The 12,367-nt window shown below is 44.5% G+C and overlaps 1 protein-coding gene and 2 non-coding genes across 3 annotated transcripts in view; all 3 read left to right on the forward strand.

Annotated features, from left to right (window-relative positions):
• The window catches only part of LOC133353671 (glutamate receptor ionotropic, NMDA 2C-like), a 280,052-nt gene that overhangs the window by 106,556 nt on the left and 161,129 nt on the right, over positions 1 to 12,367 (forward strand). The window lies entirely within an intron of this gene.
• Positions 10,864 to 10,936, forward strand: TRNAR-CCU (transfer RNA arginine (anticodon CCU)). The gene has a single exon. It is a non-coding gene; the product is annotated as a tRNA-Arg (tRNA).
• TRNAK-CUU (transfer RNA lysine (anticodon CUU)) lies at positions 11,459 to 11,531 on the forward strand. The gene has a single exon. It is a non-coding gene; the product is annotated as a tRNA-Lys (tRNA).

The following is a 12,367-nucleotide window of genomic DNA, read 5'->3' on the forward strand; positions in this document are numbered from 1 at the left end:
GCTACGGTGGTGAAATGTTGACTCCCTCGCTTGGTATGCAGGAGGTCGTGGGTTCAAACCCGACCCTGACGCCTGCTGTATATTTGGACTTTGCATGTCTCTCTCTTTCTTCCCAGTGGTCGTGTGGATTTTTCTCCGGGTCCTCATGTTTTCCATCCACAATTAGGCATGTGTTAAAACGTATTTGGATGCTATAAATTTCCACATAAGTCACTTCTTCTTGGTTTTTTCGGTAAAGTCACGTAGAAGGGAAGTAATAAAAGAATAAAAATAAAATATAATAAAATAATTCTCACGACGTTTCGGCCACAACACAAGCAGCCGTCCTCAGGTGAAGACCAGGTCTGTCGAGGCGACAGCGTCTAAATGAAACACCACCACGCTTGGAGCGTCTATTTAAGCTGGTTTGGAAAGGGGGGAAAAATGCGCCTTGACAAAATAATCTGCATATCAAGAGCAATTTAGCATATTTATGGGAAATGCAGGAATGCGACTAGTGCTACTTGTGAAATGCGTAGGAGGTGGGCGGGGGGTTTTCAAAGTCATATTATGCCCATGCATTATGCAGGATTAGCAGCATCAAAGGGAGGGGGTAGGGGTAGCATTCATAAAGGGAAAGAATGTTAATAGTATGTAGCTGCAGTATCTAAACAACCACGTAAAAAGCTAAAGTATAAATTACATAGTATCATCAGTAAGCTAAACATACTCTCAATAAGCTGAGCTACTAATCGTAAGTAATACATTACAATTCTAGGTCGCAAAAAATATAATATGCTTCCAGCTAAACTTTTTAAACTTTTTCCTTACATCACACTGGTCTATCCCGTGCTATAAGCTGCCATAGACAAACCCAACATTAAATTGTATACTGTATTACTATACACTACCCTATGTCTTAGAATAATACATAGTGTAATATTACACTATGTATTATTCTACCCACCCAACTGTATACCACACTGCTGTATATTCACTATACAATTACGATACTATATATTACCTTATACATTGTATTAAACATTACACTTTAACACTATTTATTATTTTACAATATGTTATACACTATACCATTGACCGTCGCGTGAAAGGTACTAAGAGGAAGCAACGAAATATGTCAATTGGAGAGTGGTGATAGGAAGCTAGCAGCGGAGCAAAGAATCCATTCCCTGCGGAGAATACAAGATATATAGTCCATGTCAGTGAGTGGAACGCGGTCTGAAAGTCACTGTAAACGTGGACACAATCAGTTAAGATCCGGAATGCTTTATTACGTCCTTCCAATGATTGCTAAGCTGGAATCGAGAAGTTGGATTCTGGCTTAGCAATCATTGGAAGGAAGTAATAAACCATTTCGGATCTTAACTGATTGTGTCCACGTTTACGGTGACTTTCAGACCGCGTTCCGGAATCGAGAAGATGGATTCCGGCTTAGCAATCATTGGAAGGAAGTAATAAACCATTTCGGATCTTAACTGATTGTGTCCACGTTTACGGTGACTTTCAGACCGCGTTCCACTCACTGACATGGACTATATATCTTGTATTCTCCGCAGAGAATGGATTCTTTGCTCCGCTGCTAGCTTCCTACCACCACTCTCCCATTGACATATTTCGTTCCTCTTAGTACCTTTCACGCGACGGTCAATGGTATAGTGTATAACATGTTGTAAAATAATAAATAGTATTAAAGTGTAATGTTTAATACAATGTATAAGGTAATACATAGTATCGTAATTGTATAGTGAATATACAGCAGTGTGGTATACAGTTGGGTGGGTAGAATAATACATAGTGTAATATTACACTGTGTATTATTCTAAGACATAGGGTAGTGTATAGTAATACAGTATACAATTTAATGTTGGGTTTGTCTATGGCAGCATATAGTACGGGATATACCCGTGTGATGTAAGGAAAAAGTTTAAAAAGTTTAGCTGGAAGCATATTATATTTTTTGTGACCTAGAATTGTAATGTATTACTTACCGTTAGTAGCTCAGCTTATTGAGAGTATATTTAGCATACTGATGATACTATGTAGTTTATACTTTAGCTTTTTACGTGGTTGTTTAGTTACTGCAGCTACATACTATTAACATTCCTTCCCTTTATTAATGCTACCCCTATCTTTAAAACCCCCTGCCCACCTCCTACGCATTTCACAAGTAGCACTAGTCGCATTCCTGCATTTCCCATAAATATGCTAAATTGCTCTTGATATGCAGATTATTTTGTCAAGGCGCATTTTTCCCCCCTTTCCAAACCAGCTTAAATAGACGCTCCAAGCGTGGTGGTGTTTCATTTAGACGCTGTCGCCTCGACAGACCTGGTCTTCACCTGAGGACGGCTGCTTGTGTTGTGGCCGAAACGTCGTGAGTATTATTTTATTATGTTTTATTTTTATCATTTCATTACTTCTACGTGACTTTACCGAAAGAACCAAGAAGATGAATCCCTGCAGTCACGAAAGCTTTAAATCGAAATATAAGTCACTTCGTTGAGTTATCATTTGTGGCCAGGTCGCTTCTGAAAAAGCACTATATAGCTCAGTGGGCCTTACCTTGTAAAGTAAAAAAAAGTCTCAGTTTTTTTGTTTCATTTTAGTCCAGAAAGCCTGTAATTAAAACAGGTGAGTTTTAAGATGCGATTTAAAAAGCGTAACAGACTCAGACTCCTCTAATGGACCAATTGCGGAGCCATGCTGCAGATAGCTCCATCTTCTCCCATAGAACACAGTCTGGTCTTTCGGAAAATGATTTTAGACTAGAATGGGCAGATCTAATTTTTCGCAGTGGAATATAAAACGTGAGCAAATTGGCGAGATATTTAGGGAGCCAACTCATTCGAAGCCTTCAACGTGAGAATAATAATCTTAAAGTCGATTCTGTTACTTTACAGGGAGACAGTGCAGGGACGAATGATATAGATTTGGTTACAACCCAGGCAGCTGACTTTTGAATATAGTGCTGTCTTTATAGATTTTTTTTAGAAACGACAGCAAGTAAGGCATTGCAGTAACCAAACCTTGATGAAATGAAGGCATCCATCAGCTGCACAGCACCAGGAAGGGACAGCGTCTGTCTGTGGTCGATGGCTGGCTGACGAGACTGCTGTCGGAATGGCAGCCAAAGGAGAGAAACACACCCAGGGAGGTGACTGCCATGAGATCGGCTCATGTGCAAGACTTAAATGCGTTATTGAACTACGAGACCATGAGGCCTTTATCTAGCAGCGGATAAACCAGGGCTGGTGATAACGATGGTGACGACAGTGATTATGATGATTCCTATGCTGTTACTAAATTTCCCCTGCATAGTACATTACGTTCTTGCATGCCCAGCTTTGCTAAGATACAACTTTAATGTGAACAGCACAAAACAATTCGGCACAGTGGACTTATCTGTGCATCCACAGAAGGTGTCGAGCCAAAGGCCCCATTAGCATATGCATTGGCCTTATGGAGGACAATCTGGGTGCATTTGAATTCCATTAGCGACTTTTTCACATTCTCTGAAAACTGTAGATTGTGAAGATGGAAATCTACTCTGAATCAGCAGGAATGAATTTCCAAATGTCAAGAGTGGTTAGCAGTCATTGTGTTACACCTTGCTGTAGAAAATAAATAAATTACGGTAATCCAATATTCAGAGCCTGCCTTGAGGGTTTTTTTTACCGTAGGCAACATAAATTATGGAGCCCTCACTCTCAACAGTTTTTTGGTGAGCAGGTTGGATTACACTGTGGAATATTTTTTTGTTTGTTTCTGGGTAGTAAGTGTTATTTCGTAATTGCTTATGCCTAAAAAGTATAGGAAATTGCTATTATTCCCCACAAACTTTGCTTTTGTGACCAGGATGGTGATATTTAGAAATTTACCTATTTTCCAGAACATACCAGATAGATTCAGTGCAGAGTAAACTTGGAGCAACTTATAGAACATTCTAGAACTTTCCAGTAATATAAATAGTAGTATAAATACAGGGGCCTTAAGCCCACCAGTTGAGTTTAGTTCTAGCTGCCTAAGTGGATACATATCTGCATTATTCTGAGATGGCATCAAGAGGTTGCAAGCATCCAGCAGACGCATTTTGCTATGTCTGCGGCCAATTGATCAAGACAAGAGCGAAAATGTACTCTGTGGAGGCATCTGCTAAGATGTGTGAGGCCTGCAAGGCATATTTCGGCATGCCTGTCGGAGATCAAGACAAACCCTGGGCTCCTCATTTCACCTGCGAGCAATGCAAAAAAACTCTGGAAGGTAAGATGGACAATTGTTGCTTGGAATTTTATGTTATCAAATTTTATGAAAACATTTTAATTGTATAAGTTTTTAATTTTAAAATGTTTTACAATTTTGAGTGTTATTGAAAACATATATCATATATGAAAAAATGTTGCGAAAATCTCTTACACATTAGTCATGGGTGAAATACATTTATTTTTGTAGGATGGTATAGAGGAGAAAAGAGTGCCATGAAGTTCGCTATCCCAAGAATTTGACGGGAACCCACTGACCACTCAAGCAACTGCTACTTCTGCATGGTGAACCCTTTCAAACGTCGGACTGGCAAGAATGCACCTACTATCACGTATCCATCGCCCCGGTGCCACACTGCCATGGTCTCCCCGTACCCACTCCTCCGGAGAGAGAGCAGTCGTCTTTAGAAGAGAGCAGCAAGTCAGAGAGCGAGGAAGGCGTTCTAGATCCAGATGACCATTTCAGAGGTGGAGCTGAGGAGAGAAATCCATACTACCCCAACCAAAAAGACCTCAACGACTTGATCAGAGATCTTGGTCTCACCAAGTCCAATGCCGAGCTTTTGACGTCTAGGCTCAAGCAGTGGAACTTGTTGGATGAAAGTGTGTAAGTTGCAGATCAGAGAAAGCGTCACCAACCTTTTTGCAGCTTCTTCACCCGTCAAGATGGGCTCTGCTTCTGCCACAATGTGACCAGTCTGTTCGAGACAATCGGAATCGCCTGTAACCAGAATAAGTGGCGCCTATTCATTGACAGCTCATCCAGGAGCCTCAAAGCCGTGCTGCTCCATAATGGTAACAAGTACCTGTCTCTTCCCCAGGCTCACTCGGTGCACCTCAAAGAGGATTACAACAGCATCAAGACCTTGCTGGATGCCTTGAAGTATGATGGGTATGGCTGGGAGAACATCGGAGACTTCAAAATTGTGGCATTCCTGATTGGTCTCCAAGGCGTTTTTAGCAAGTTTCCCTGCTATCTTTGCCTTTGGGACAGCTGGGACACCAAGGCGCACTACCATAGTCGGGAGTGGCCACAGCGGACCGAGTTCCCTGTGGGGAGGAACAATGTCAAGTGGGAGTCACTGGTGGACCCCCGGAAGGTGCTGATGCCACCACTGCACGTAAAATTGGGCCTCATGAAACAATTTGTCAGAGGTGTCGATAAGAAGTCGGCAGCCTTCAAGTACCTTCAAGACTTTTTCCCTAAGCTGTCTGAGGCAAAGGTCAAAGCCGGTGTCTTCATCAGACCAGAGATAAAGAAGATCCTGGAGTGGGTGTTTGGGTAAAGAGAGACAGAGGCCTCGCATTGATTACTTTCTGTGAAAGCGATCAAATCAGTCGAATGAAGCACAGCAACTGGACGCAAACCATAGTTTGCAGTGCATCAGTACCACTGTCATGGAGGACGTAAACTCAAGCACCGAAATAACAACTGAGGTGGAACCAACAACAGAAGTGGAACTCACCCAGCCTCCCAGACCTGCAGTCGAGAGGAGACTACCAGGGCACAGACAGTATGTGAAGCGGCATGGCGCCAGTGACAAGAAGTTGTGGGAAACAGTGAATACTGACCTTACCTTGACCCTCGAGAAACTTCGAGGCACAGTGGAGAAGAAGTTGGAGAGGATGGGGGACATCATCTATGAGTACGGGGCAGAAAGCTTTGGAGTGCAAAAGGCAAAAGGCGGGAGAAAGGTTCCAACCCCACCAGTTTCCAGGAGGCAACAAGAAATCAAGCGCCTCGTTCAAGAAAGGAGACAGCTTAAGAAACAGTAGAAGAAGGCCTCGGAAGTGGAAAAGGAGGGCATAGAGGCACTTCAGGCTGACATCAAAACCCGGTTGGCATCCCTCCGTAGAGCAGAGAACCTACGGAAACGCAGAAGGAAGAAAGAACAAACTAGAACTCGATTCTATAAAGATCCCTTCAAGTTCCTTAAAAGTCTCTTCATGAAGGAAAAAAGTGGAGCTCTAAAAACAACAAAGAAAGACCTAGAGGAGCACCTGAGAACAACAAACTTTGACTCAAAGCGACATGAACATCTGTCCCACCCATTGAACCCCCGGAAAATCATATTGAGACCAGCCCTCCGACATGGAAAGAGGTGGAAAACACAGTTCGACGGGCAAGAGCAGCATCAGCCCCGGGGCCAAATGGAGTCCCGTACAAAGTGTATAAGAACGCACCAGACCTCCTGAGGTTCCTCTGGAGGCTTATGAGAACAGCTTGGCAAAAGAAGATAATACCCAAAGTGTGGCGTAGGGCAGGCGGGGTCCTGATCCCTAAGGAGAAGGATGCAGTGAACATCAGCCAATTCTGCCCAATCTCCTTACTGAATGTCGAGGGTAAAATCTTCTTTAGGGTCATTGCCCAGAGGATGGCCGAGTACCTGCAAAAGAATGCATACGTTGATACATCTGTACAGAAGGCAGGAATATCAGGGTTCTCTGGCTGCTTGGAACATTCCAGCATGATCTGGCACCAGATCCAAATGGCCAAGGTGGAGAAAAAGGACCTCCATGTAGTCTTCCTCGACCTCGCCAATGCATTTGGCTCTGTGCCTTATGAACTCCTGTGGTCTGCCTTCAGATTTTTCCACATACCGGACACCATCACAACCCTGGTGAAGTCGTACTTCCAGGATCTGCAGTTCTGCTTCACCACCTCAGAGTTCACCACCTCATGGCAGTGCCTGAATGTAGGTATAATGGCGGGATGCACCATTTCTCCGTTGGCATTCATAATGGCAATGGAGGTTATCATCAGATCCTCAAAATGGGTTGCTGGTGGACAGCGAGTCGACTCTGGTTTCCGCCTCCCTCCACTCAGAGCCTACATGGACGACATTACAACATTGACCACCACTGTCCCATGCACCAGGAGACTGCTCAGAAAACTCCAGGAGAACATCAGCTGGGCCCGTATGAAGATTAAACCATCCAAGTCACGCAGCATCTCGATTGTGAAGGGAGTACTCTCTGACCTAAAATTCTTCATCGGAGATGACTAAATCCCAACAGTGTCTGAGCAGCCGGTAAAAAGCCTTGGAAGGTGGTATGATGCAAGCCTGAAGGACAAAGACCAGGTGCAACAGCTGCGCAAAGACATCAGTAGTAGCCTACAGTCCATCGACAACACCCAGCTACCTGGAAAGTTAAAGGCCTGGTGTCTGCAGTTTGGTCTCCTACCACGGGTGTTGTGGCCCCTAGCAGTGTATGAAGTTCCAATCTCAACAGTGGAGAAGATGGAAAGAGGAGTCACAGGCTACTTAAAGAAGTGGCTCGGAGTTCCACGATGCCTTACCACCATAGGCCTCTATGGAGATGGTGTCCTCAAGCTGCCCCTCACCAGTCTAACAGAGGAATTCAAGTGTGCAAAAACCAGGCTCCAGATGACACTGAATGAATCTCGAGACCCAGTGGTGAGCAACAACGCGCCGACCTTGGCAACTGGGCGCAAGTGGAGGCCAGGAAAAGCAGTCCAGGAGGCAACAGCAGCCCTCAGACATGCTGACATTGTGGGTCATGTTCAGCAAGGGAGAGGAGGCCTTGGGCTAACTAGCCGTGCTGCTTGGAGTAAGGCCACAGTACCAGAGCGGCGGAAGATGGTAGTGCAGGAAGTACGCCATCAGGAGGAGGCTGCAAGGTGGGCCAAGGCAGTCTTTCTTGCCAAACAGGGACAGTGGACTCGATGGGACAGTGTGGAGAAGAGGCAGATCAGCTGGAAGGATATGTGGGCCATGGAAGCGAGGCGGTTGAGCTTTTCCATCAGAGCAACATATGACGTCCTTCCAACACCAGTTAATCTTCACCAATGGTATGGTGAAGATCCGGACTGTGCCCTCTGTTCCATGCCAGCCAACCTCAGGCACATTCTCACAGGGTGTAAAACAAGCCTCACCCAAGGACGCTACACTTGGCGTCACAACCAAGTCCTTAAAAACCTTGCGTCCGCCCTGGAGGACAAGCGAGTTGCCACCAACTCTCTACCAACATCTACAACCAGACTGCTTAGAGACCTGGGAATTAAGGGACAGAGCCAGCGTTCGGCAATCAGAGCTGTATCGGAGGCGGCAGAAGGCAGCAGTCAGTGGCTCTGGATGAAGAGGAAAGACCCCAGCTGGGCCCCGAAGTGAGAGGGCCAGGAGGTATGCGGTCAACAATGCTTGACTCAGGGAGGAGGACGCCCCTGCCATGCATAGTCCCATGGGATGTTGGCTATCAACAACAAGGCAACTCCTATGACTAATTGGGAATGGGACGCAAGCGTAGGATTGATCTCCCTGTCGCTGGCCGCCTTTGGGGAGGGTGTATAGTATGAAAGGCCGAAACACCCTAGGAACCAAAGGTACACTACTGACGATGCGCTCCCCAAATTTCACCAGGCTCGCTGTTCATGAACTCTTGGAAGTGCTTGCACAAAGGATAGTAACATCTCATCCTGTGTTCTTGGAATCCGAACTAGTTAGGAGAAAGTGGCTTGGAACAGCTTTGTCGCAGTGGCTCGTGGCTTCCTGGGCAATCACAAGGTCAAAAACTTGATAAGGTCAAAAACTTGACAAATTCAAGGAGAACATGGGAGCGTACTCGGAGGAGCAAGGCGAGCGCTTCTACCAGGATATACTGTACTTTGAACGCCGCTACCAAGGACAGTATAACGAGAACATGATGGGAGACAACATTTGGGGGCTGATTCGTGAAAGTTATTTACAGCATAATCGTCAATCTAAAAAAACTACTCACTTCTAAATCTTTTGTAGTAATTTTGTATTAATATAGTATATTACATGTACATTTTGATTCATACGCTGTTTTTTTCTGACTTTATGTGAACGAAAGGATACTAATTCGCCCGTTTTCTCATTGAAAATAGGTACATTTCAAAATATCACTGTCCTGGTCACAAAAGCAAAGTTTGTGGGGAATAATAGCCATTTTCTATACTTTTTAGGTATAAGCAATTACGAAATAACACTTACTACCAAGGAACAAAAATCGTGTTACATAGTGTTATTTTCTTTTTGTATTGTCACAGTAAACACCTTTTTTTTCTTCTCCACATTTCGGTTGAGAAATGAAATAGGTGAGGCACCACAGTGATGAAATATTAACTACCTCGCCTGGTATACAGGACATTGTGGGTTCGATCCCAACCCTGACGCCTGCTGTATATTTTTAGTTTGCGTGTCTCTCTCTCTCCCCGTGGCCCCGTGGATTTTTATCCCTGTCCTCCGGTTTTTCCCTCCACATTTAAAATCAATGTGCATTTTAAATATTTGGCTGCTGTAAATTTCCACATGATAAGCCACTTCGTATAATTTGTGGCCAGGTCGCTTCTGAAACTAAGCTACATAGCTAAGTGAGCCTTACCTGGTAAAATAAAAATAGTAATAGTTTTATATATATGTTTAGCTTTGACGCCTATGACATGTGTAGCCCTTTCAAAATTATCCCTGTAAATGCCTCTGTATCCCTCAGTAGATTCCATGGAGGAGCCCTCTTTCCAAACTACCTCCCCTACAGCCAACTTTGAATTGTGTTGCTGGAATCTCTTCTGTCACTTTTGGTCCCTGATCAGCCAGAGGCAAACCTGAGTGGCCCGCTGAGTGTCCTAAGGGTTGGTCGGCTGTTTTTTTTCTGATTGTAAAGAATGTCTCTTTCTGAGGAACTGAAAGTTTTCGTCAAATGTAATTTCATTCTGCAGCAGCTAAAGTGCTTGCATGACTCGCATATCGCATGCATTGATTGGGAGACGTGGACGATATTCAGAATGCGCTGGGGAGAGTGGAGGAAAGCAAAGGTGGATCTATACACTTTTTAGAGAGCGCAGGGCGGCAGTTCTGAAAGTTCAAGTTTTTACAGGTAGGAACAACAGTTCCACACTGCCCACCAGGGATTATTTGTCTGTCTGTCGTGCATGGCCCCGCCCCACCAGAGCCCTCCCATTGGCTTGGGGGCGCCAACCAATGGGAGCGGTGGGTTTGGGTTGGTAGAGGGGGGGGTTCGTGGTGGGGGGGGGGGGAGAACCGCCGCGAGGAGACGGGCGATGTTTCAGTCACAAAATGGAACTGGGGGAGGGTGGCTCCATTTATAAATTAATCGGCTTAGCTTCTGCCCCAAGTCCACACACCGGTCACCCCTACGTCCTAAAATGACGTCATAAATCAGCTTATCTCAGCTTACCCCCCCCCCCCCGCCGCTGACTCCGCACGGCGCACCCCCCCCCCCCTGCATCCCTCCTCCCTGGCTCCTCCCCCCCTTTTACCCTATATAATCGCTTGTCACCAATAGCTCTCTCTATTCAATACAGTAATTTTGCTGTGGCTGTTCCACCTGATGACGGAAGCTTGTGTTGCCTCCGAAACGTCGTGATTTATTTTTTATTTTATTTTTTTTCATCTACGTGACTTTACCGAAAGAAACAGAATCTAAAACATAATGCCACTATGCATTCAGAAGAGAGTTTGAAATCAGTGTACTTTGGTGACAATTATCAACATTGATAAAGCAGAGAATAAAAGGGGAAAATACATATCCATTTCTAGAATTATTGTGAGTTTATTTAAGAAGTCTGTACATAAGCCAGGTTTTCATCATGTTACATGTAGCACCAGTGGCCTAATGGATAAGGCACTGGCCTCCTAAGCCAGGGATAGTGGGTTCGAGTCCCACCTGGGGTTGCTGAGAAAAAGCTGTTCATTTTGTAAAATCAAGATGTCAAGTTAACGAATCTGATCATGAAAATTCTAGATTTGAAGCTTTCGTGACTGCAAGGATTCATAGTTTTTGTTTTTTTCGGTAAAGTCACGTATGAAAAACAATAAAATAAAATAAATGAAAACAACTAAATTTAATCACGACGTTTCGGAGGCAACACAAGCCTCCCTCATCAGGTGTAAAAAGGCACAGCAAAATAACTGTGCCTTCACGTCGTGATTTTATTTAGTTGTTTTCATTTATTTTATTTTATTGTTTTACCTACGTGACTTTACCGAAAAAAACAAAGAGAATGATAATGAAAATCCAAATTGGCACTGTGCCAAGAGAAGATAGTTTTAAATCAGTGGACCTTGGTGACAATTATCAACATGGATAAAACAGAGGGGACGGAAGGGGAAAAACCATATCATTTTTTAAAATTATTATTGTGAGTTGATTTAAGAATTCTGTACATGAGCCAGATTTTCATCATGCTACATGTAGCCCCAGTGGCCTAATGGATAAGGCACTGGCCTCTTAAGCCAGGGATTGTGGGTTTGAGTCCTACCTGGGGTAGCTGAGCAAGGAATGTACATTTTGTAAGGTGAAGAGTCTGAGAGTGAGTGTATGTGTGTGTGAGTCTGAGAGTTTGAGTTTGAGAGTGTGTGTTTGTGAGTCTGAGAGTGTGAGAGTGAGTGTATGTGTGTGTGAGTATGAGAGTGTGTGTGTGAGTCTGAGAGTGTGAGAGTGAGTGCATCTGTGTGTGAGTCTGTGAGTGTGTGAGTCTGAGAGTGTGAGAGTGAGTGTATGTGTGTGTGAGTCTGAGAGTGTGTGAGTGTGAGTGAGTGTGTGTGAGTCTGAGAGTGAGTGTGTGTGTGTGTGAGTCTGAGAGTGTGTGAGTGTGAGTGTGTGTGAGTGTGTGTGAGTGTGAGGGTGAGTGTGTGTGTGTGAGTCTGAGAGTGTGAGCGTGAGTGTGTGTGTGTGAGTCTGAGAGTGAGTGTATGTGTGTGTGAGTCTGAGAGTGTGAGGGTGAGTGAGTGTGTGTGTGTCTGAGAGTGAGTGTGTGTGTGTGAGTCTGAGAGTGAGTGTGTGTGTGAATCTGAGAGTGTGAGAGTGAGTGTGAGTCTGAGAGTGTGAGGGTGAGTGTGTGTGTGAGTCTGAGAGTATAAGAGTGGGTGTGTGTGTGAGTCTGAGAGTGTGAGAGTGAGTGTATCTGTGTGTGAGTCTGTGAGTGTGTGTGTGAGAGTGAGTGTATGTGTGTGTGAGTCTGAGAGTGTGTGTGTGTGAGTCTGAAAGTATGAGTGTGTGAGTCTGAGAGTGTGAGGTGACTGTATGTGTGTGTGAGTCTGAGAGTGTGTGTGAGAGTTAGTCTGAGAGTGTGAGAGTGAGTGTATGTATGTGTGTGTGAGTTT

This window comes from Lethenteron reissneri, chromosome 44 (assembly GCF_015708825.2).
Source record: "Lethenteron reissneri isolate LAM-NWPU_2019-01 chromosome 44, ASM1570882v1, whole genome shotgun sequence".
Classification (NCBI taxonomy): Eukaryota; Metazoa; Chordata; class Hyperoartia; order Petromyzontiformes; family Petromyzontidae; genus Lethenteron; species Lethenteron reissneri.